The 22,880-nt window shown below is 52.7% G+C and overlaps 1 protein-coding gene across 1 annotated transcript in view; it reads left to right on the top strand.

Moving 5' to 3' along the window:
• The first annotated feature begins 1,057 nt into the window (after positions 1 to 1,057).
• The window catches only part of LOC147120845 (interferon-inducible GTPase 5-like), a 57,493-nt gene continuing 35,670 nt past the window's right edge, over positions 1,058 to 22,880 (top strand). Inside the window, exon 1 of the mRNA XM_085979188.1 lies at positions 1,058 to 1,673. The gene's annotated coding sequence lies outside the window, so the exon portion shown is untranslated. The remainder of the gene's footprint in view (positions 1,674 to 22,880) is intronic.

Raw genomic sequence — 22,880 nt, 5'->3', positions numbered from 1 at the left:
AATACCCAGTCTAAGATGAGCTGATCTCTAGTTGGTTCCTCGACATATTGGTCCAGGAAACCATCCCGTATACACGCCAGGAATTCCTCCTCCACAGTGTTGTTACTAATTTGGTTAGCCCAATCTATATGTAGATTACAGTCACCCATGATAACTGCCGTGCCCTTATTGCACGCGTCTCTAATTTCCTGCTTAATGCCAGAGTTCAACAATTTCAGATCATAACCTCGGCCCCTAGCACATAAATATATTTTCTTTTTATATTCACACTTTCTGTTTGTCCTTTTTTTCTTCTCTCCCACAGGGCAGCTGTCCTTCGTTCTGCCAGCGCAATTCACACTTCATCTAGAGCCATCCTTTCTTCCTTAACCTGTCCCATTACCACCTCCTCTGGCCTTGAATATCTCTCAATGTCTCTCAATGTCTCTTAATCTCTCCTGCTTTCTATCCTATCACTGACCTTCCCTTTTGTCCTTTCATCCCCTCCCCCTTTTCCCAGCCCCTAAACTTGCTTTCCGTTTCCTGCTTTTTTCCAGTTCCGACGAAGGGTCTTCGACCTGAAACGTTGACTCTCTTTCTCTCTCCATGGATGTTGCCTGGCCTGCTGCGTTTTTCCAGCGTTTTCTGTTGTTGTGCCCGTTTCACGTCCCCGCCCGCTCTTGCTCAGCATTGACCTCCGCCCCGCCCCTTTCCCGCCGGGCGGTTTAGGATACAATCGGCTCCGCAGTATTCCGATATGAGCCAATGAAGCTGCCTGCCGATTAGACACCTCCACTCATTCTATAAATCTGCACACTGGGAACCTCCACCTGTCCTGTCTCTGAGGGAGGTCTTCATCACCCACTCCGGCTGCCCCACTGTAGAATATTCCCGAGTCTCTGAACCCACACCGTCGCACCCACTGCCTTTAGCTTCTCGTGTGATAACCAAATGACCCTGATGGCCAATCACAGTTTACTGCCTGTCCACTTCACTGCTGGGAATGGGTAATATCTGAATCGCCTGCTCGTTGAGCAGATTCTGGTCGACCTTCCACTGACCCTGCTTTAAGACCAAAGAATATCATTGAGCAGCAGTTCTGGGGTGCTCCGCGCCTTGTTTCACACTGCCCTGTTCCACGCCAGGCAGTTAACAGGGGCCCCATGGAATCACTTCTCGCATCATTATCATCGTGCGAGATCCGGTCAAGACCAACTCAAAGAAATATTTACCCTCACGTTGTTTTGGAACCATTTGTGTATTGTGCAACATCCTCTGGTAAACGCGGGAGGCGGACAAGGAGAGCTTTGGAATAGTGGAGTCTGGATGAGGGTTTCAGCAGCAGATGAGCTGAGGCAAGGGCAGAGTCGGGCAATGTTATCGAGGTGGAAATAGGCGGTCTTAGTGATGTCACGGGTATGTGGTCAGAAACTCATCCCTGTTGTTAAAGTTGCAAACACTCTGGTTCAGTCTGGTTCAGCCTCTGACACAAAAATAAAATCAATTTCCACAAAAGGTGCTTTCCAGTTTTGAACTTTGATCGGCATTTCCTGTTGTTGTACGTCGAAGGATTGTCGCTATCCTGATCCTGGTTTCACAGTGCCTGGAAGATTCCTTACCCTCTACAGCTTGTGTGCAAAGATCCCTGAAATCGGAGGAGAGCAGAGTGTCCCAGAGCAGTCTTCACATTAAAGGTGAGCATCTCGGGGTATGGATCATCTCCGTGTCATTCTCTCTCTCCCTGTCCTCTCTCTTAGTCTCGATCTCTTTCTCTCTCTTACTCTCTGTCTCTTGTCTGTCTGCCTGTCGCTCTCTGTCCTTTCCTCTCTGTCCTCTATCTGTCGCCACTCTTCTATCTGTCATTCTCTGTCTCTCTCTCTCTCTCACATTCTCTCTCTCTGTCTGTTTCTCAAACTGTAGACCCTCTCCCGGTGCTCGGACCTCCACTGTAGACCCTCTCCCGGTGCTGGGACCTCCCCTGTAGACCCTCTCCCGGTGCTGGGACCTCCCCTGTAGACCCTCTCCTGGTGCTGGGTCCTCCCCTGTAGATCCCTCTCCCGGTGCTGGGACCTCCCCTGTAGACCCTCTCCCAGTGCTGGGACCTCCCCTGTAGACCCTCTCCCGGTGCTGGGACCTCTCCTGTAGACCCTCTCCCGGTGCTGGGACCTCTCCTGTAGACCCTCTCCCGGTGCTGGGACCTCCCCAGTACATCCCTCTCCCGGTGCTGGGACCTCCCCTGTAGACCCTCTCCCAGTGCTGTGACCTCCGCTGTGGACAAAATCTCCTGGTGCTGGGACCTCTCCTGTAGACCCTCTCCCAGTGCTGGGACCTCTCCTGTAGACCCTCTCTCGGTGCTGGGACCTCCCCTGTAGACCCTCCCCGGTACTAGGACATCTCCTGTATACCCTCTCCCGGTACTGGGTCCTCCCCTGTAGACCCTCTCCCGGTGCTGGGACCTCCCCTGTAGACCCTCTTCCGGTGCTGGGACCTCCCCTGTAGACCCTCTCCCAGTGCTGGGACCACCCCTGTAGACCCTCTCCCAGTGCTGGGACCTCCCCTGTAGAACCTTTCCCGGTGCTGGGACCTCCCCTGTAGACCCTCTCCCGGTGCTGGGACCTCCCCTGTAGACCCTCTCCCGGTGCTGGGACCTCCCCTGTAGTCCCTCTCCCGGTGCTGGGACCTCCCCTGTAGACCCTCTCCCGGTGCTGGGACCTCCCCTGTAGACCCTGTCCCAGTGCTGGGACCTCCCCTGTAGACCCTGTCCCGGTGCTGGGACCTCCCCTGTAGACCATCTCCCGGTGCTGGGACCTCCCCTGTAGACCCTGTCCCGGTGCTGGGACCTCCCCTGTAGACCCTGTCCCGGTGCTGGGACCTCCCCTGTAGACCCTCTCCCAGTGCTGGGACCTCCCCTGTAGACCTTGTCCCGGTGCCGGGACCTCCCCTGTAGACCCTCTCCCTGTGCTGGGACCTCCCCTGTAGACCCTCTCCCGGTGCTGGGACCTCCCCTGTAGACCCTCTCCCAGTGCTGGGACCTCCCCTGTAGACTCTCGCCCGGTGCTGGGACCTCCCCTGTAGACCCTCTCCCAGTGCTGGGACCTCCCCTGTAGATCCCTCTCCCGGTGCTGGGACCTCCCCTGTAGACCCTCTCCGGTGCTGGTACCTCCCCTGTAGACCCTCTCCGGTGCTGGGACCTCCCCTGTAGACCCTCTCCGGTGCTGGGTCCTCCCCTGTAGACCCTCTCCCAGTGCTGGGACCTCCCCTGTAGACCCTCTCCGGTGCTGGGTCCTCCCCTGTAGACCCTCTCCCGGTGCTGGGACCTCCCCTGCAGACCCTCTCCGGTGCTGGGACCTCCCCTGCTGACTCGGCTCCTGTTTTCCTGTGTGTGTTTCTGACCATAAGAACATAAGAACATAAGAAATAGGAGCAGGAGTAGGCCAATCGGCCCCTCGAGCCTGCTCCGCCATTCAATAAGAACATGGCTGACCTGATCCAACCGCCAATCCACTATCACAGAACCATCTCCTGAATCTAACAGAATTAGACACACGAAATAGGAGCAGGATCAGGTGACACGGCCCCTGGGCCCACTCCGCTACCCACAGGGCCATGACCGATCCGAACCTAGACTCATGTCCAAATTCCTGCCCGCTCCCCGTAACCCTTAATTCCCTTTACTTCTAGGAAACTGTCTATTTCTGTTTTAAATTTATGTAATGATGTAGCTTCTACAGCTTTTTGGGGCAGCATATTCCATGGACCTACCACCCTCTGAGTGAAGTAGTTCCTCCTCATCTCAGTTTTGAAAGAGCAGCCCCTTATTCTAAGACTATGCCCCCTAGTTCTAGTTTCACCCATCATCGGGAACATCCTCCCCGCATCCACCCGATCCAACCCCTTCACAATCTTATATGTTTCAATAAGATCGCCTCTCATTCTTCTGAACTCCAATGAGTAGAGTCCCAATCTACTTAACCTCTCCTCATATGTCCATCCCTTCATCCCCGGGATTAACCGAGTGAACCTTCTTTGTACTGACTCGAGTGCAAATATGTCCTTTCTTAAGTATGGACACCAAAACTGTACGCAGTATTCCAGGTGCGGTCTCACCAATACCTTGTACAACTGAAGCAATACCTCCCTATTTTTATATTCTATCCCCCTAGCAATGAAAGCCAACATTCCATTGGCCTTCTTAATCACTTGCTGCACCTGCATACTAACCTTTTGAGTTTCGTGCACCAGGACACCCAGATCCCTTTGTACTTCAGTACTTTCCAGTTTCTTGCCATTAAGGTAATAACTTGCTCTACGACTTTTCCTGCCAAAGTGCATAACCTCACACTTTCCATTATTGTATTCCATCTGCCAAATCTCTGCCCACCTACTTAGCCTGTCTATGTCCCCTTGCAGGTTTTTTATGTCCTCCTCACTCACTACTTTCCCTCCCATCTTAGTATCATCTGCAAACTTTGATATGTTACACTCGGTCCCCTCCTCCAAATCCTTAATATAGATTGTAAACAGTTGGGGACCCAGCACTGACCCCTGCGGAACACCACTAGTTACTGATTGCCAGTCTGAGAATGAACCATTTATCCCAACTCTCTGCCTTCTGTTAGATAGCCAATCCTCTATCCATGCCAGAATATTACCCCCAATCCCGTGATTTTTTATCTTAAGCAATAATCTTTTGTGTGGCACCTTGTCAAATGCCTTTTGGAAGTCTAAATACACTACGTCCACTGGTTCCCCTTTATCCACCCTATATGTTACTTCCTCAAAGAACTCCAGCAAATTTGTCAAACATGACTTCCCCTTCATAAAACCATGCTGACTTTGTCCTATTAAATTATGATTGTCCAAATGTCCTGTTACTGTCTCCTTAATAACGGACTCCAAAATTTTACCTACCACAGATGTTAGGCTAACCGGTCTACAGTTTCCAGCCTTCTGTCTACTGCCCTTTTTAAATAAGGGTGTTACATTAGCAGTTTTCCAGTCTGCCGGGACCTTTGCCGAGTCCAGGGAGTTTTGGAAAATTATTACCAATGCATCTACAATCCCTACCGCCACTTCCCTCAAGACCCTAGGTTGTAAGCCATCAGGTCCAGGTGATTTATCCGCCTTGAGTCCCATTATTTTACCGAGTACCACTTCCTTAGTGATTTTGATCGTGTTTAGCTCCTCCCCCGCTTTAGCCCCCTGTTTGTCCAGTTTTGGGGTATTCTTAGTGACCTCTACTGTAAAGACTGATACAAAATATTCATTCAGTATTTTTGCCATCTCCATATTTCCCACCATTAATTTCCTGGTCTCATCCTCAGTGAGGAGCCGGGAATCCTTCCATGTATTCCGGGAAATCACGTTATATTTTCAGTTTTCACTTTCACCTGCTCTCTGCCTCCCTCTGCTGGTCGGAGCCCTGAGCAGAAGTGAATTTCCTGTTTAATTAGTTTGTGGGATGTGGGAGTCCGGCAGTGGCTCTGTGGCCTCCTCCTGTTCCTATGAAGTGGGTTGAGTTGCCTGTAGCCCTGCTAAGGAGACACAATGGTGGGGGTGGGTGGGGAAATGTCTATTGGAATATGAGACACTGTCCTCGCAATACAATCTCAGAAAGCTCCCAAAGAAGTGATTGGGAGTGAGGCAAGCCCAGTGACCATCACAAAACATGGCTGGTGTGGACATTGAATAAGGTCGTGATCACACTCGGGTGTAGTGATCAGACTCGGTGCAGTGATCAGACTCGATGTAGTGATCACACTCGGTGCAGTGATCACACTCGGTGCAGTGATCACACTCGGTGCAGTCGTCGTCGTACGTGTCTTCACACTGTTCCGTTTGGGGAACTGTATGAAGTGGTGGAAGGATTTCTGGCCGCGAGTAACGCTTCTTCCGTGACCGTAACCATCTGCATACCAGCCATTAGGGTGGTTAGTCCTATGGCGGGAGGGTTTTACGAGCTCCCACAACCCATACGAGGTGGGGGGGGGCCACGCAAACCCACGGACGCAAGTATCTCCCGGTGCTGGGACCTCCCCTGTAGACCCTCTCCTGGTGCTGGGACCTCCCCTGTAGACCCTCTCCCGGTGCTGGGCCCTCCCCTGTAGACCGTCTCTCGGTGCTGGGACCTCCCCTGTAGACCCTCTCCCGGTGCTGGGACCTCCCCTGTAGACCCTCTCCCGGTGCTGGGACCTCCCCTGTAGACTTTCTCCCGGTGCTGGGACCTCCCCTGTAGACCCTCTCCCAGTGCTGGGACCTCCCCTGTAGTCCCTCTCCCGGTGCTGGGACCTCCCCTGTAGACCCTCTCCCGGTGCTGGGCCCTCCCCTGTAGACCGTCTCTCGGTGCTGGGACCTCCCCTGTAGACCCTCTCCCGGTGCTGGGACCTCCCCTGTAGACCCTCTCCCGGTGCTGGGACCTCCCCTGTAGACCCTGTCCCGGTGCTGGGACCTCCCCTGTAGACTCTCTCCCGGTTCCGGGACCTCCCCTGTAGACCCTCTCCCGGTGCTGGGACCTCCCCTGTGATATACCTATCAATTCGTCCAATAAAAAGCGACGAGTTAGGAACGTAACTAAAGGTTTTTATTGACTAAATAACAGAGCCCACCCTCGTGGGTGATCGGGTCCAACAAGGAGGAATACCAGCCAGTCGACTACCTTTATACCTGGGCAGGTAGGTGGAGCCATGGGCGGAGTCGGAGGTGGTCAGCCCAGGTATAACAGCGCGACAAGAGGCGACCTCGTATAGTGATACAACAGTGAGAACAGTGAGAACAATACAACAGTGATAACTATAGTGTAACGATAGTGAACGATAAAAGTGGTTTACCACATTCACCCCTTGTTTAGATTTGAGTCCGGCGGGGTGAAGTGTACTACCAGTTCTGGTATGTCAGTCTGTCCGGAGGCCTCGTAAGCCTCTCCGATCGTCGCAGCGGCGGTGCTGCGTTTTCCGGTGTTAATGCTGGTGTCTGCGAGGTAGGCGAAGGCTCGTGGGGTTCCGGCATGCCGTCTACCTGGGCTGGAATTGGGGGGGTGGTGGGGGGGGTAAAGGTGGTGTCTCCGGAGTGCCCGAGGGTGCGAGGTCTCGTAAGGAGACAGTGTCCTCCCGCCCGTCTGGGTAAGCCACGTAGGCATACTGGGGGTTGGCGTGCAGGAGGTTCACCCTCTCGACCAGGGGGTCTGTTTTATGGGCCCTCACGTGCTTTCGCAGCAAGACGGGCCCCGGAGAGGTCAGCCAGGTTGGTAGAGTGGTTCCCGTAGTCGACTTCCTGGGGAAAACAAACATTCGTTCATGGGGGGTGGCGTTAACGGCAGTGCAAAGTAGTGACCGGATGGAGTGCAGCGCTGTCGGGAGGACTTCCTGCCAGCGGGAGGTTGGGAGGCCCTTAGACTTTAATACTAAGAGGACGGCCTTCCATACCGTCGCGTTCTCTCTTTCCACCTGGCCGTTCCCTCGGGGGTTGTAGCTGGTGGTCCTACTTGCTGCAATACCTCTCGCTAGTAGGAACTGACGGAGTTCCTCGCTCATGAAGGAGGAGCCCCGGTCACTATGTATATAGTTCGGGAACCCGAACAAGGCGAAGAGGTCGTTCAGGCACTTGATGACCGTGGTACTGGTCATGTCTGGGCAGGGGAAGGCAAAAGGGAAACGGGAGTACTCATCAACAATGTTGAGGAAGTACACATTGCGGTCAGATGACGGTAGAGGCCCCTTAAAGTCGATGCTCAGGCGCTCGAAGGGGCGGGTGGCCTTGATCAGGCTTGCTCTGTCCGGCCTATAGAAGTGCGGTTTGCACTCGGCGCAGGTCTGGCAGTTCCTGGTCATGGTCCTGACCTCCTCGATGGAGTAGGTCAGGTTGCGGGCCTTAATGAAATGGTAAAGTCTGGTGACCCCGGGGTGGCAGAGGTCGTTGTGGAGGGTCTGAAGTCTATCAATATGCGCGCTGGCGCATGTAATTCGTGAAAGAGCATCAGGGGGTTCGTTCAGCTTACCTGGCCGGTACAAGATATCATAATCGTAGGTGGATAGCTCGATTCTCCACCTCAAGATCTTGTCATTCTTGATTTTGCCCCTCAGCTTGTTATTAAACATGAAAGCAACCGAACGTTGGTCGGTGAGGAGGGTAAATCGTTTGCCTGCCAGGTAATGCCTCCAGCGCCGTACCGCCTCCACAATTGCCTGGGCTTCCTTCTCGACCGATGAGTGTCGGATCTCGGGGCCCTGTAGGGTCCTTGAGAAGAAGGCCACCGGCCTCCCCTCCTGGTTAAGGGTAGCGGCTAGGGCGAAGTCGGATGCATCGCTCTCCACTTGGAAGGGGATGGACTCATCCACTGCGTGCATTGTGGCCTTGGCTATGTCTCCCTTGATGAGGGAGAAGGCCGCGCACGCTTCCTCCGTGAGGGGGAAGGATGTGGACTTCATGAGGGGTCTGGCTTTGTCCGCATAATTGGGCACCCATTGGGCATAGTAGGCGAAGAGCCCCAGGGTTCTCTTAAGTGCCTTAGGGCAGTGGGGGAGGGGTAGCTCCATGAGGAGGCGCATTCTTTCGGGGTCGGGGCCGATGAGTCTGTTCTCTACTACACAGCCAAGGATGGCAAGGCGCGAGGTGTTAAACACACATTTCTCCTTATTGTAGGTGAGGTTCAGCCATTGGGCCGTACGGAGGAATTTCTCCAGATTCACGTCATGGTCCTGCCGGTCGCGGCCGCAGATGGTGACGTTATCTAGATAGGGGAATGTGGCCTGCAGTCCGTTCTGGTCAACCATCCGGTCCATCTCCCTTTGGAAGACCGAGACCCCGTTGGTGACACCGAAGGGGACCCTAAGGAAGTGGTATAGGCGCCCATTCGCCTCGAAGGCGGTGTACTGGCGGTCCTCGGGGTGGATAGGGAGTTGGTGGTAGGCCGACTTAAGGTCGATGGTCGAGAATACGCGGTATTGTGCAATCTGATTGACCATGTCAGATATGCGGGGAAGGGGGTATGCGTCCAGCTGGGTGTATCTGTTTATGGTCTGGCTGTAGTCGATGACCAGGCGATTTTTATCGCCGGTCTTAACGGCCACGACCAGGGCACGCCAGGGGCTGTTGCTCCCCTCGATAATGCCCTCTTTTAGGAGACGCTGCACCTCAGAGCTAATGAAAGCTCTGTCCCCAGCGCTGTACCGCCTGCTCTTGGTAGCGACGGGTTTGCAGTCGGGGGTGAGGTTAGCGAACAGGGAAGGTGGCGGCACCTTGAGGGTGGATAGGCTGCAGGTGTTACGCGGTGGGCGGTTTAACCTTCGCTGGTTGTCGACTGTGAGTGGGGGGAGGGGTCCACCGTATGCTAGGGTTACACTTTGGAGGTGGGATTGGAAGTCCAGCCCTAGTAGGACGGCAGCGCAGAGCTGGGGGAGGACGAGGAGTTTAAAGTTTTTATACTCTGTACCCTTAACCGACAGGGTCACGACACAGTAGCCGCTAATGTCCGTGGCGTGGGACCTCGATGCCATCGAGATTCGGTTGCGCGTTGGCAGGACAGGGAGGGAGTAGTGGCTCACCGTGTCTGGGTGGATGAAGCTCTCCGTGCTTCTGCTGTCGAACAGGCAGGTCGTGGCGTGGCCGTTTACTTTGATGTCCATCATCGACTTGGACAGGTGGTGTGGGCGGGCTTGATCCAGAGTGACGGAGGCTAGTGTGTAGGTAAGCGAGTCGTTGTCGTCTGTGGGCGAGGCGGTCGTCGGGTCCGGGGGCCTGGTGGCAGTCGGGCGTGGTGGGTAAAATGGCGTCTCCCACGAGGTAGGACAAAATGGCAGAGAAGATGGCTGCCCCCATAACTCACATGAGGCACTATTGGGGTCGGTTGCCTTGATCAAAGATGGCCACCTCCATGACTCACGTGTGGGGATGCTAGCCTCAGTTGCCTTGAAAGAAGATGGCCGCCCCCACAGTTCGCATGAGGCACTGCTGGCCTCTGAAGATCCGCTCCTGCAGGCCTTAGAGAAGTGGCCTTTCTTCCTGCAGGTTGAGCAGGTAGAGTTCCTGGCTGGGCAGCGCGACCTCGGGTGCTTCTCCTGGCCGCAAAAGAAGCAGCCGGCGGCCCGATCGCGGGTGCCCGATGTCAGAGCCGGTACCGGGGGTGGCGGTCCCGGTCGGGTCCGGGACGCCGACGCGGAGGTAGGTCCCGGGGGCGGCGCTGCGAAGGGTATTGCGGTAGGGGTCAGGCCCGAGTCCCAGGGTCGCGAGCAGTACCTGGAAAACGCCTCCTGGTCCTGATGGACCACCTCTAGGGAGAGAGCGAGGGCTTCAGCTTTGTCCAGGTCGAGGTCTTTAGCTTCAAGCAGTCTTTGCCGTGAGTAGTCGGACCGTAGGCCTTTCACAAAGGCATCGCGGATATTATCTTCCGTATTTTCAACAGCCGTCACCGCTTTAAAGTCACAGTTCCTGCCGAGTGCTCTTAGCGCCCGTAAAAATTCAGCTACAGACTCTCCTGGCTGTTGCGGGCGGGATCTTAGGAGGTGCCTGGTGTACATGTAATTTACCGGGCTCCGGTACTGCTGTTTCAGTAGGTTGATAGCGGCCTCGTATGTAGTCGTGTCCTGGATGAGTGCGTATACTCTCGGGCTCGCTTGGGCGTTCAGAACTCTTAGTTTGGATCTCTGAGGGACGCCGGATTCTTCCAGGTAGGATTCGAAGCAGTCCAGCCAGTGTTTGAAGTTGAGGGCTGAGTTTGCTGCCTGTGGGTTTAGATCCAGGTACGGTGGTTTGAGGGCTTGCAGCCAAGCCGGCTGGTGTGGCTGGCGTAGCCCGGTGTCTGAAAGCTGCTGTGGCTATGCTTCTGGGAGGGCTTCTGGCTGGCCAGTAGTAGATATCTTTAAAATTTAGTCAATAAAATTGATATACCTATCAATTCGTCCAATAAAAAGCGACGAGTTAGGAACGTAACTAAAGGTTTTTATTGACTAAATAACAGAGCCCATCCTCGTGGGTGATCGGGTCCAACAAGGAGGAATACCAGCCAGTCGACTACCTTTATACCTGGGCAGGTAGGTGGAGCCATGGGCGGAGTCGGAGGTGGTCAGCCCAGGTATAACAGCGCGACAAGAGGCGACCTCGTATAGTGATACAACAGTGAGAACAGTGATAACAATACAACAGTGATAACTATAGTGTAACGATAGTGAACGATAAAAGTGGTTTACCACACCCTGTAGACCCTGTCCCGGTGCCAGGACCTCCCCTGTAGACCCTGTCCCGGTGCTGGGACCTCCCCTGTAGACTCTCTCCCGGTTCCGGGATCTCCCCTGTAGACCCTCTCCCGGTGCTGGGACCTCCTCTGTAGACCCTGTCCCAGTGCTGGGACCTCCCCTGTAGATCCCTCTCTCGGTGCTGGGACCTCCCCTGTAGACCCTCTCCTGGTGCTGGGACCTCCCCTGTAGACCCTCTCCCGGTGCTGGGACCTCCCCTGTAGACCCTCTCCCGGTGCTGGGAGCTCCACTGTAGACCGTCTCCCAGTGCTGGGACCTCCCCTGTAGACCCTCTCCCGGTGCTGGGACCTCCCCTGTAGACCGTCTGCCGGTGCTGGGACCTCCCCTGTAGACCCTCTCCCGGTGCTGGGACCTCCCCTGTGGACCCTCTCTCGGTGCTGGGACCTCCCCTGTAGACCCTCTCCCGGTGCTGGGACCTCGCCTGTAGACCCTCTCCTGGTGCTGGGACCTCCCATGTAGACCCCTGTCCCGGTGCTGGGACCTCCCCTGTAGACCCCTCTCCCGGTGCTGGGACCTCCCCTGTAGACCCTCTCCCACTGGGACCTCCCCTGTAGACCCTCTCCCACTCGGACCTCCCCTGTAAACCCTCTCCCGGTGCTGGGACCTCCCCTGTAAACCCTCTCCCGGTGCTGGGACCTCCCCTGCTGACTGGGCTCCTCTTTACCTGTGTGTGTTTCTCACCACAGTGAGGAGCCGGGAATCCCCCTGTATTCCGGGAAATCACGTTATATTTTCACTGTTTTCACTTTCACCTGCTCTCTGCCTCCCTCTGCTGGTCGGAGCCCTGAGCAGAAGTGAATTTCCTGTTTAATTAGTTTGTGGGATGTGGGAGTCCCGCAGTTGCTCTGTGGCCTCCTCCTGTTCCTATGAAGTGGGTTGAGTTGCCTGTAGCCCTGCTAAGGAGACACAATGGTGGGGGTGGGTGGGGAAATGTCTATTGGAATATGAGACACTGTCCTCAAAATACAATTTGAGAAAGCTCCAAAAGAAGGAATTGGGAGTCAGGCAAGTCTTATGCACGTTTATTCCTACTCTCTGTTTTCTGTCCGTTAACCAATCCTCAATCCATGCTTGTATATTACCCCCAATCCCATGAGCCCTAATTTTGTTTAATAACCTCTTGTGTGGCACCTTATCCAATTCCTTCTGAAAATCCAAATACACCACCTCCACTGGTTCCCCCTTATCTATTCTGCTAGTTACCACCTCACAAAACTCTAACAGATTTGTCAAACACAGAAAATAAAAGCTCATGGTGTAGGGGGTAACATATTGGCATTGATAGAAGATTGGCTAGCTAACAGGGTCGCTGCGAGTGTGGAGCGAATGGAGGAGTCCATCGCGAACATGAGCAGAGCCTTTGTGGAGGCATTGGCGCAAGAACGCATCACCGCGGAAAGGATGGCAACCTCCGTGGAAAGGATGGCTAATTCCGTGGTAAGGCTGGCTACTGTAGAGGAGAGGATGTCTATGGTAGAGGAAAGTTTGGCTACAGTAGTGTTGTGTCGGTACCTTTCTACCAAGACACAATTTAGGACTCAGAACTCAGAGATACAAACATGAAGTGCTTTACTGGAAGGAAAGGAAGTTCTGGAAAGTTCCGAACAAAGAGAGCTAAACTTAACTGAGAACACCCAACCATTTATCTCCTGTGACAGCGCCATCACAGGTGGGAGCAGAACAAACAGTACATAACATTTCCTCCCCTCTTAAATGGAAGGTCCACATTATTCCTCAACAGGTAAGTTACTTTCAATGCACTCAACGAACCTAGGGTAGAGGTAGACTGCCTCAAACCCTGACTTTACCCTGGGGTTTATTCTGCCCCAGTCTTGTGGGTAAGTCGCTAAGCCTACAGATCCAAGCGTCTTGGAGGCTGCCGCTCCCTGACAGGATACCGGCGGTCATCGCTGGCTTCCACAGCAGTAGGCATTGACACAGGCCTAGATGGAGAAGGTGCCTGTGTCAGTTGAAAGTCAGGAGTTTGCACAGGTGGAACAGTCTCTTTGACTTCCTGTGTTGGAGAAGAGCACTGTGGCAAGGGATGCTGGTTTGCGGTATCATCCGGAAACAGTTCAGGCCAACCAGCCGTTGGAGCCTCTGTGGCTGTCTCTGCTCCTAGCAACAGTTGATCTGTGTGTCTTCTCCAGACGACGTCCTCAGCAGTCTCAACTGTGTAAGACACAGGGCCCGTCTGCGCGATCACCGTAGCAGGAACCCATTTCGGTCCAGTGTTGTAGTTTCGAGCTAGGACGTGCTCTCCCGGATGAAACCGTCACTCCTTGGCTCTTTTCTCTCTCTTTTCAACTTGAGCTTGTTGTTGACGATGGACAATCTGCTCTGCCCTTGGAGGTTTGAGTAAGTCAAAACTTGTCTGCAACTGCCTCTTTATCATGAGCGAAGCGGGGGAAGTTTTGGTTGTGGCATGCGGCTCGTTCCTGTAGGACAACAGGAAGCTGTGCAGACGTTGGTGGATTGAGCCATGACCTTGCGATGCCTTCAAGGCGTCCTTCAAAGTTTGCACGAACCTTTCTGCCTGGCCGTTAGTAGAGGGATGATAGGGCGCAGACCTGATGTGTTGGACACCATTCACATGCAGGAAGGTTGCAAACTCCTGTGATACAAATTGTGGACCGTTGTCACTTACGAGTTGTTCCGGTGAGCCATAACGGCTGAACATCTCACCAAGTTTCTCAATTGTTTTCTCTGCTGTGGTAGACCTCATCACAGCGACCTCCGGCCACTTGCTACGAGCATCTACAACCACCATAATCATCTTCTCTTCGAAAGGACCGGCGAAGCCGACATGTACTCGCTGCCACACTTCTGCAGGCCAATCCCAGGGGTGTAGGGTTGGCAGCTGTGGAACATTCCGGACCCTTTGACATGGGGAACATGTTTTGGCTTTCTCCTCAATATTCCCATCGAGACCTGGCCACCAGAAGTAGCTTCTTGCCATTTCCTTCATCCAAACCATCCCACTGTGGCCTGTATGAAGTTGTTGCAGTATAGGTTCCCTCAGAGGTGGCGGAATGATGACACAGCGTCCCCAAAGAAGACAACCTGCCTGGATGGAGAGCTCATTTCTTTTTGAAACGTAAGGTTTCAACCTAGGAGAATCTCCTATCGCTCTCCCTCGAATGACATCGTCCATTACCTCAGACAGGACTGGATCATTGCGGGTGTACCTTCGCACCTGAACTGCAGTGACAGGTGCTCCCTCCACTTGTCTAAAGTAGAAGATGTCTATCTGACGAGGCTCTGGGGGAGTAACAGGCAAGGGTAGCCTCGAGAGACCATCTGCATTGCCGTGCAAGTCTGATTTGCGATATTTGATGTCGTATGTGTGTCCTGACAACAGTCAAGCCCACCTTTGCATCCTGCTTGCAGCGAGAGACGGAATTCCGGTGTGGGGCCGTCAGGAGTGTAAACCTTCTCCCACACAGGTACTGATGAAATTTTCGAATTCCAAAAATGATTCCCAAGGCCTCGCGCTCGATCTGCGCAGTTACTCTTGGCCTTGTTCAAGGTGCGTGATGTGTAGGCGATAGGTTTCTCTTCACCCAAAGGCATGATGTGGGATATGACTGCTCCCACACCATATGGTGATGCATCACATGCTAGCTGCACGGGTAGCTTTGGGTCGAAGTGTGTCAGGACCTCCGATTTCAGCAATGCTTTCTTTGCTTGGGCGAAAGCTTCGTTGCACAGTTCAGTCCATTTCCATGTTTTGCCTTGACATAGCAACTGATGTAACGGCTTCAGCAATGTTGCTAAGTCTGGAATAAACTTCCCATAGTAGTTAAGTAGCCCCAGAAATGAACGTAACTGGCTCACATTCTGGGGTGCTGGGGCCTCCACGATCGCCTTGACTTTTGACAGCGCCTTATGCAGGCCAGTAGCGTCAATCACATGCCCCAGGTACTCAACTGAAGACTGAAATAATTCACATTTGTCTTTACGAACTCTGAGTCCGTACTCTTTCAGTCGTTGTAGTGTCGCATCCAAGTTCAGAAGATGATCCTCCTCATTTGTCCCAGTGACAAGGACGTCGTCCAGGTAGCACTGGACTCCTGGCAGTCCAATCAAAATCTGATCCATTCTCTTTGGAATAGAGCAGGGGCCGACGTAATTCCAAACGGAAGGCGGCAGTACCTGTATAACCCCTTGTGTGTCACAATTGTCAGCAGCTCCTTTGATTTGTCATCGACATGCATTTGTAGATAAGCCTGGCATAAGTCTATTTTGCTGAACTTTTGCCCTCCGGCCAGGCCCGTAAAAAGATCATCAATGAGGGGAAGAGGGTACTGTTCCGCAGACAGCACCGGGTTAATAGTCACTTTAAAATCCTCGCAGATTCGAACAGATCCATCCTTTTTCAGGACAGGAACAATGGGTGCGGCCCATTTGCTCACGCTCACAGGCTCCAGGACTCCATTCTCAACTAAGGCCTCCAAGTTAGCCTCAACTTTTGGCCTAATTGCATAGGGTACAGGTCGGGCTTTGTGAAACTTCGGCTTGCTGTCAGGTTTAATGTCCAGTCTCACGCTGATCTTTTTCATGCTCCCAAGTTCCCCATTGAAGAGTTCTGCATGTTTGTTTAACACTGCAGTCAGACCTGACTCCCCTTTTGACATCATGCGGACTGCAGGCCAGTCCAGCGTGATTTTCTCTAGCCACGCACGTTCCAGTAGCGATGGGTAATTTCCCTTTACCACATATAGTGGCAGTTTTGCAGTCTGTCCGTTCAATTTAACTGTCACCTCAATGGCACCTCTCATGGCCACAGGTTCGCCGGTATACGTCTTTAGCACAATGTTTGTTGGCTGAAGGGTAAGATGCTTTAGCATTTTGTTGTAGAAAGTGTCTGAAACAAGGGACACAGCCACGCCTGTGTCCACCTCCATCCGCACTGATTGTCCCTCCACCAGTGGTGACACCCAGTAGCCATTTGAATCACCTGCAACTGTCAGTATGTGCACCTCTTCCTCCTCAGAGGTGTCGCTCCTCTTTGTTTTGCTTGTTCCATCATACTGCACTGAATGAACACTCTTTTTCCTCTCTTGTCCAAATACAGAAATTTTGCTTCCATGCTTCCCAGCTCTGTCTGTTCTTTTTTTTACCTCTACAGGCGCGTTCAATATGACCCATTTTGCCACAATTTCGGCATTCCAGCTCCGTACACCAGCAGTCATTAGCGTGATGGCCCGTTTTCCCACAACGGTAACATGTGCCGTTCCGCGCACCTTTAGGCTCAGACGACACCTTGTGAACTCTCCCTGTTGAACTCAACTGGTGAGCCTCCTTTTCCGCCATCTCCATGGAGACACTAACTTCAATGGCCTTTTCAAGAGTAAGGTTGTCCTCAGTAAGAAGGCGCTTCTGTGTGGCTGCATTTTGCAGACCACACACGAGTCTGTCTCTAATGGTGTCCTTCAGCACCTCCTTGAACTCGCAGTGTTCTGATAACCTTTTAAAAGCAGCAATAAACATCGTCATTGATTCCCCCTCCTCTTGATTCCGTTTGTGAAATCTAAATCTCTCAGCAATAACCAGAAGTTTTGGTGAAAAATGTGTTCCAAGAATTTCCACTAGTTGCTTATGTGTTTTAGTTCTTGGCTTATCTGGTTGCACGAGGCTGCGAAGTAAATTAAATGTATTTGGCCCGATTACACTCAAAAAGGTAGGCACGACCTTTTCATTTGCCACCGCATTCACCAATACAAAATAGTCAAAACGTTCCATATATGCGCTCCATTGCTCCAGATTTTCATCAAAATCACCGATGTTTCCTAATATAGTAGCCATCTCACGTTTCAAATTAAAATTTCTGTTTACTCACTACCGTAACGTTAATGTGATGCTGCAATCTCTGTTCCGAGTGTTTTGTAGTCGAAAACAAGAAAGTTCCCACAACACAGATTCATGCGATCCTCGTCGCCACTTGTTGTGTCGATACCTTTCTACCTAGACACAATTTAGGACTCAGAACTCAGAGATTCAAACATGAAGTGCTTTATTGGAAGGAAAGGAAGTTCTGGAAAGTTCTGAACAAAGAGAGCTAAACTTAACCGAGAACACCCAACCATTTATCTCCTGTGACAGCGCCACCACAGGTAGGAGGAGAACAAACAGTACATAACAGGTAGAGGAGAGGATGACTACAGCCATGGAGGAGCTTAGTCGCCAGCGTCTTGAAAACATGGTCATTGTTCAGAATAGAATGACATCTCTTGAGGAGCGATGGTCAGCTATTGAGCAGAGAAACCAGACCTTCATGGAAGTCCTCTGGAGTAGGACTTCCAGTGTAGAAACGGGTCCTCATGGCCCCCCTGAAGTGCAGCAATATGCTGTCAAGCCACTTGCTAGCTCTGAAATGGGGCTGACCCATGAGAGGGATGTTGGTGGCAGACAACAAGGAAGTGGGGGCACCTCTCCAAGTACTCACACGACCATGCCACTGCAAAGCCCTCGGTCAGAGTCCCACCAGAGTCCTCACCCAACTGAGATGGGCGTCTCAGCCCCTGCACAGCCGCAGGAGCAGCAGACTGTTGCCGAGCCCTCACAGGTTCGCAACCCCAGAGGACGCCCGCCAAAGGCGTTGAGACCGGGACAGCAAGAAAGTGAGCAAGGGGCCTCCACATCTGCTGAAGCCACAGGGGAAGCACCACGTAGGAGCACGTGTAAGAGGAAGATAATGCACAAGTAGTCACAAGGGTAGTCACTTGGGTGCTGTGATGCATTGTATTTGGACCAGCCATCTTTGTCATGGTATCATAAACAGATTTGATGGCAAACTGTTGAAGTTGTGGCCTGTGTCATTTCGCAAATGGGACTTTCACATTGAGGGCTTGGGCGACTTGCAATTGTCAGTATGGTGGTCAGAGTGATAGGAATCTGCAGCTTCTTGTCCATTGTCGATGCTCTGGTAAGAAGGTACGATACAAAAGTGTTTGATTGTGCAGGCTAAGCAAATCTGGCCAACATGAGTGTGTCCCTTGCAACCTGAGCGGCAATGTGGTCGCGCTCTGGCGCCTTCTGGCCTGTGCAGTTTTAGGTGGGTGAGCAGCAGCTTGGAGCTCCTGTTGTTGCTCCTGCTGTTGGTGCTGCTGTTGTTCAGGGTTCTGCTGCCGCCATCTGATGTCCAGGAGGAAAGGAAATAAATGGTTCCCCTCTCCCGATGCTGGGACCTCCCCTGTAGACCCTCTCCCGGTGCTGGGACCTCCCCTGTAGACCCTCTCCTGGTGCTGGGACCTCCCCTGTAGACCCTCTCCCGGTGCTGGGACCTCCCCTGTAGACCCTCTCCCGGTGCTGGGACCTCCCCTGTAGACCCTCTCCCGGTGCTGGGACCTCTCCTGTAGACCCTCTCCCGGTGCTGGGACCTCCCCTGTGGACCCTCTCCCGGTGCTGGGACATCCACTGTAGATCCCTCTCCTGGTGCTGGGACCTCCCCTGTAGACCCTCTCCCAGTGCTAGGACCTCCGCTGTAGACCCTCTCCCGGTGCTGGGACCTCCCCTGTGGAACCTCTCCCGGAGCTGGGACCTCCTCTGTGGACCCTCTCCCGGTGCTGGGACCTCCCCTGTAGACCCTCTCCCAGTGCTAGGACCTCCCCTGTAGACCCTCTCCCAGTGCTAGGACCTCCGCTGTAGACCCTCTCCCGGTGCTGGGACCTGCCCTGTAGACCCTCTCTCGGTGCTGGGACCTCCCCTGTAGACCCTCTCCCGGTGCTGGGACCTCCCCTGTAGACCCTCTCCCGGTGCTGGGACCTCCCCTGTAGACCCTCTCCCGGTGCTGGGGCCTCCCCTGTAGACCCTCTCCCGGTGCTGGGACCTCCCCTGTAGACCCTCTCCCAGTGCTAGGACCTCCGCTGTGGACCCTCTCTCGGTGCTGGGACCTGCCCTGTAGACCCTCTCTCGGTGCTGGGACCTCCCCTGTAAACCCTCTCCCGGTGCTGAGACCACTCCTGTAGACCCTCTCCCGGTGCTGGGACCTCCCATGTAGACCCTCTCCCGGTGCTGGGACCTGCCCTGTAGACCCTCTCCCGGTGCTGGGACCTCTCCTGTAGACCCTCTCCCGGTGCTGGGACCTGCCCTGTAGACCCTCTCCCGGTGCTGGGACCTCCCCTGTAGACCCTCTCCCGGTGCTGAGACCTCCCCTGTGGAACCTCTCCTGGAGCTGGGACCTCCCCTGTAGACCCTCTCTCGGTGCTGGGACCTCCCCTGTAGACCCTCTCTCGGTGCTGGGACCTCCCCTGTAGACCCTCTCCCGGTGCTGGGGCCTCCCCTGTAGACCCTCGCCTTTAACTTGAACCACCTGGCGGCTTCAGACCAGATGCCCATTTTACGTGCAAGCACAGGAGATGCAACACCTGCCCTTATACCTCCCCCCTTCCCACTGTCCAGGGCCCCAAACACCCCTTCCAGGTGAAACAGAGATTTACTTGTACTTCTTGCAATCTAGGATACTGTATTCGCTGCTCACGATGTGGTCTCTTCTACATTGGGGAGACCAAACGCAGATTGGGAGACCGCTTTGTGGAACACCTCCGTTCAGTCCGTAAGGGGGACCCCGAGCTCCCGGTGGCCTGTCACTTTAATTCTCCGCCCCATTCCCACTCGGACCTCACCGTCCTCGGCCTCTTGCATTGTTCCACGGAAGGTTAGCGTAAGCTCGAGGAACAGCACCTCATCTTTCGATTAGGCACTTTACAGCCCCCTGGACTCAACATAGAAACATAGAAGATAGGAGCAGGAGTAGGCCATTCGGCCCCTCGAGCCTGTTCCACCATTTAATGAGATCAGGGCTGATGATCCAAATTCAGTACCCTGTCCCTGCCTTCTCCCCATATCCCTTGATCCCTTTAGCCTTAAGAAATATATCTAACTCCTTCTTGAATATATTTAATGAATTGGCCTCAACTGCCTTCTGTAATAGAGAATTCCACAGGTTCACCACTCTCTGTGTGAAGAAATTCCTCCTCATCTCAGTCCTAAATGGCTTACCCCTTATCCTTAGACTGTGACCCCTGGTTCTGGACTCCCCCGACCATCGGGAACATCCTTCCTGCATCTAGTCTGTCTAGTCCTGTTATAATTTTATAAGTTTCCCCTCTCATTCTTCTAAACTCCAGCGAGTAGAAGCCCAATCGACCCAATCTCTCCTCATACGTCATTCCTGCCATCCCAGGTATCAGTCTGGTGAAACTTCGCTGAACTCCCTCCATGGCAAGAACATCCTTCCTCAGATAAGACGACCAAAACTGCGCAGAATACTCAAGATGTGGTCTCACCAAGGCCCTGTACAACTGCAGCAAGACATCCTTGTTCCTGTACTCTAACCCTCTCTCTACGAAGGCCAACATACCATTTGCCTTCTTAACCGCGTGCTGCACCTGCATGCTTACCTTCAGCGACTGGTGCACAAGGACACCCAGGTCTTGTTGCACTTCCCCTTCTCCCAATCTATTGCCATTCAGATAATAATCTGCCTTCCTGTTTTTGCCACCAAAGTGGATAACCTTGCATTTATCCACGTTATGTTGCATCTGCCATGCTTCTGCCCAATCACCCAACCTGTCCAAATCATACTGGAGTTTCTCAGCATCCTCCTCACAGCACACATGCCCACCCAGCTTTGTGTCGTCTGCAAACTTGGAGATATTACATCTAGTTCCCCCTCTTAATTAATCCCTTTGTCCTCCTTTGCTGAATCCGAAACTGCTCCCAATCCTCAGCTTTACTGCTTTTTCTGGACAATTTAAATGTCCTCTCCTTGGATCTTATGCAATCCCTAATTTCCCTTGTTAGCCACAGTTGAGTCACCTTTTTTGTTTTATTTTTATGCCAAACAGGGATGAACAAATTTTGTCGTTCATCCATGCGATCTTTGAATGTTTGCCATTGCCTATCCACCGTCAACCCTTTGAGTAACATTCCCCAATCAATCCTCCCCAACTCGCGCCTCATAACATCGTAACTTCCTTTATTTAAATTCAGGACCCTAGTCTCTGAGTCAAATACTTCACTCTCCATCTTAATGAAGAATTCGATCATATTATGATCGCTCCGCCCCCAAGGGGCCTCGCACAACAAGATTGCTAATTAATCCTTTCTCGTTACATAATACCCAGTCTAAGATGAGCTGATCTCTGGTTGGTTCCTCGACATATTGGTCCAGGAAACCATCCCGTATACACGCCAGGAATCCCTCCTCCACAGTATTGTTACTAATTTGGTTAGCCCAATCTATATGTAGATTACAGTCACCCATGATAACTGCCGTGCCCTTATTGCATGCGTCTCTAATTTCCTGCTTAATGCCAGAGTTCAACAATTTCAGATCATAACCTCGGCCCCTAGCACATAAATATATTTTCTTTTTATATTCACACTTTCTGTTTGTCCTTTTTTTCTTCTCTCCCACAGGGCAGCTGTCCTTCGTTCTGCCAGCGCAATTCACACTTCATCTAGAGCCATCCTTTCTTCCTTAACCTGTCCCATTACCACCTCCTCTGGCCTTGAATATTTCTCAATGTCTCTCAATGTCTCTTAATCTCTCCTGCTTTCTATCCTATCACTGACCTTCCCTTTTGTTCTTTCATCCCCTCCCCCTTTTCCCAGCCCCTAAACTTGCTTTCCGTTTCCTGCTTTTTTCCAGTTCCGACGAAGGGTCTTCGACCTGAAACGTTGACTCTCTTTCTCTCTCCATGGATGTTGCCTGGCCTGCTGCGTTTTTCCAGCGTTTTCTGTTGTTGTGCCCGTTTCACGTCCCCGCCCGCTCTTGCTCAGCATTGACCTCCGCCCCGCCCCTTTCCCGCCGGGCGGTTTAGGATACAATCGGCTCCGCAGTATTCCGATATGAGCCAATGAAGCTGCCTGCCGATTAGACACCTCCACTCATTCTATAAATCTGCACACTGGGAACCTCCACCTGTCCTGTCTCTGAGGGAGGTCTTCATCACCCACTCCTGCTGCCCCACTGTAGAATATTCCCGAGTCTCTGAACCCACACCGTCGCACCCACTCCCTTTAGCTTCTCGTGTGATAACTAAATGACCCTGATGGCCAATCACAGTTTACTCCCTGTCCACTTCACTGCTGGGAATGGGTAATATCTGAATCGTCTGCTCATTGAGCAGATTCTGGTCGACCTTCCACTGACCCTGCTTTAAGACCAAAGAATATCATTGAGCAGCAGTTCTGGGGTACTCCGCGCCTTGTTTCACACTGTCCTGTTCCACGCCAGGCAGTTAACAGGGGCCCCATGGAATCACTTCTCGCATCATTATCATCATCCGAGATCCGGTCAAGTCCAACTCAAAGAAATATTTACCCTCACTGTAGGGGGTTTCTCTTGCTCTTTCTGGTCTCCTGCCAGGCTTCGTGCAATAATTACCCTTGAGTGGTTCGACCCACTCCCCCCTACGGTTCTAGACCTTGGACTTAGGTGCAGAGAACAGTAGTGCAGAGAAAGAACTCAATAGACCAGGTTGAATAGCACGAAATGGATGCTTTTATTTTTAAACAGTTTGAAGCATTACAAAATACATGTCATAGGCACAGATTAAAATTACTACAATCATGCACAAATTTATGAACTTGACTCTATGGAAATGGGGAACACACGGCACATCGAAAAAGGGGAAACACATTACG

The sequence above is a fragment of the Somniosus microcephalus genome, chromosome 3 (assembly GCF_052327205.1).
Source record: "Somniosus microcephalus isolate GS21.2 chromosome 3, FLI_Smic_1.0, whole genome shotgun sequence".
NCBI classification, from domain to species: Eukaryota; Metazoa; Chordata; class Chondrichthyes; order Squaliformes; family Somniosidae; genus Somniosus; species Somniosus microcephalus.
Note: the sequence above shows the minus strand (reverse complement) of the source record. Positions and strands in the feature narration are given on the sequence as shown.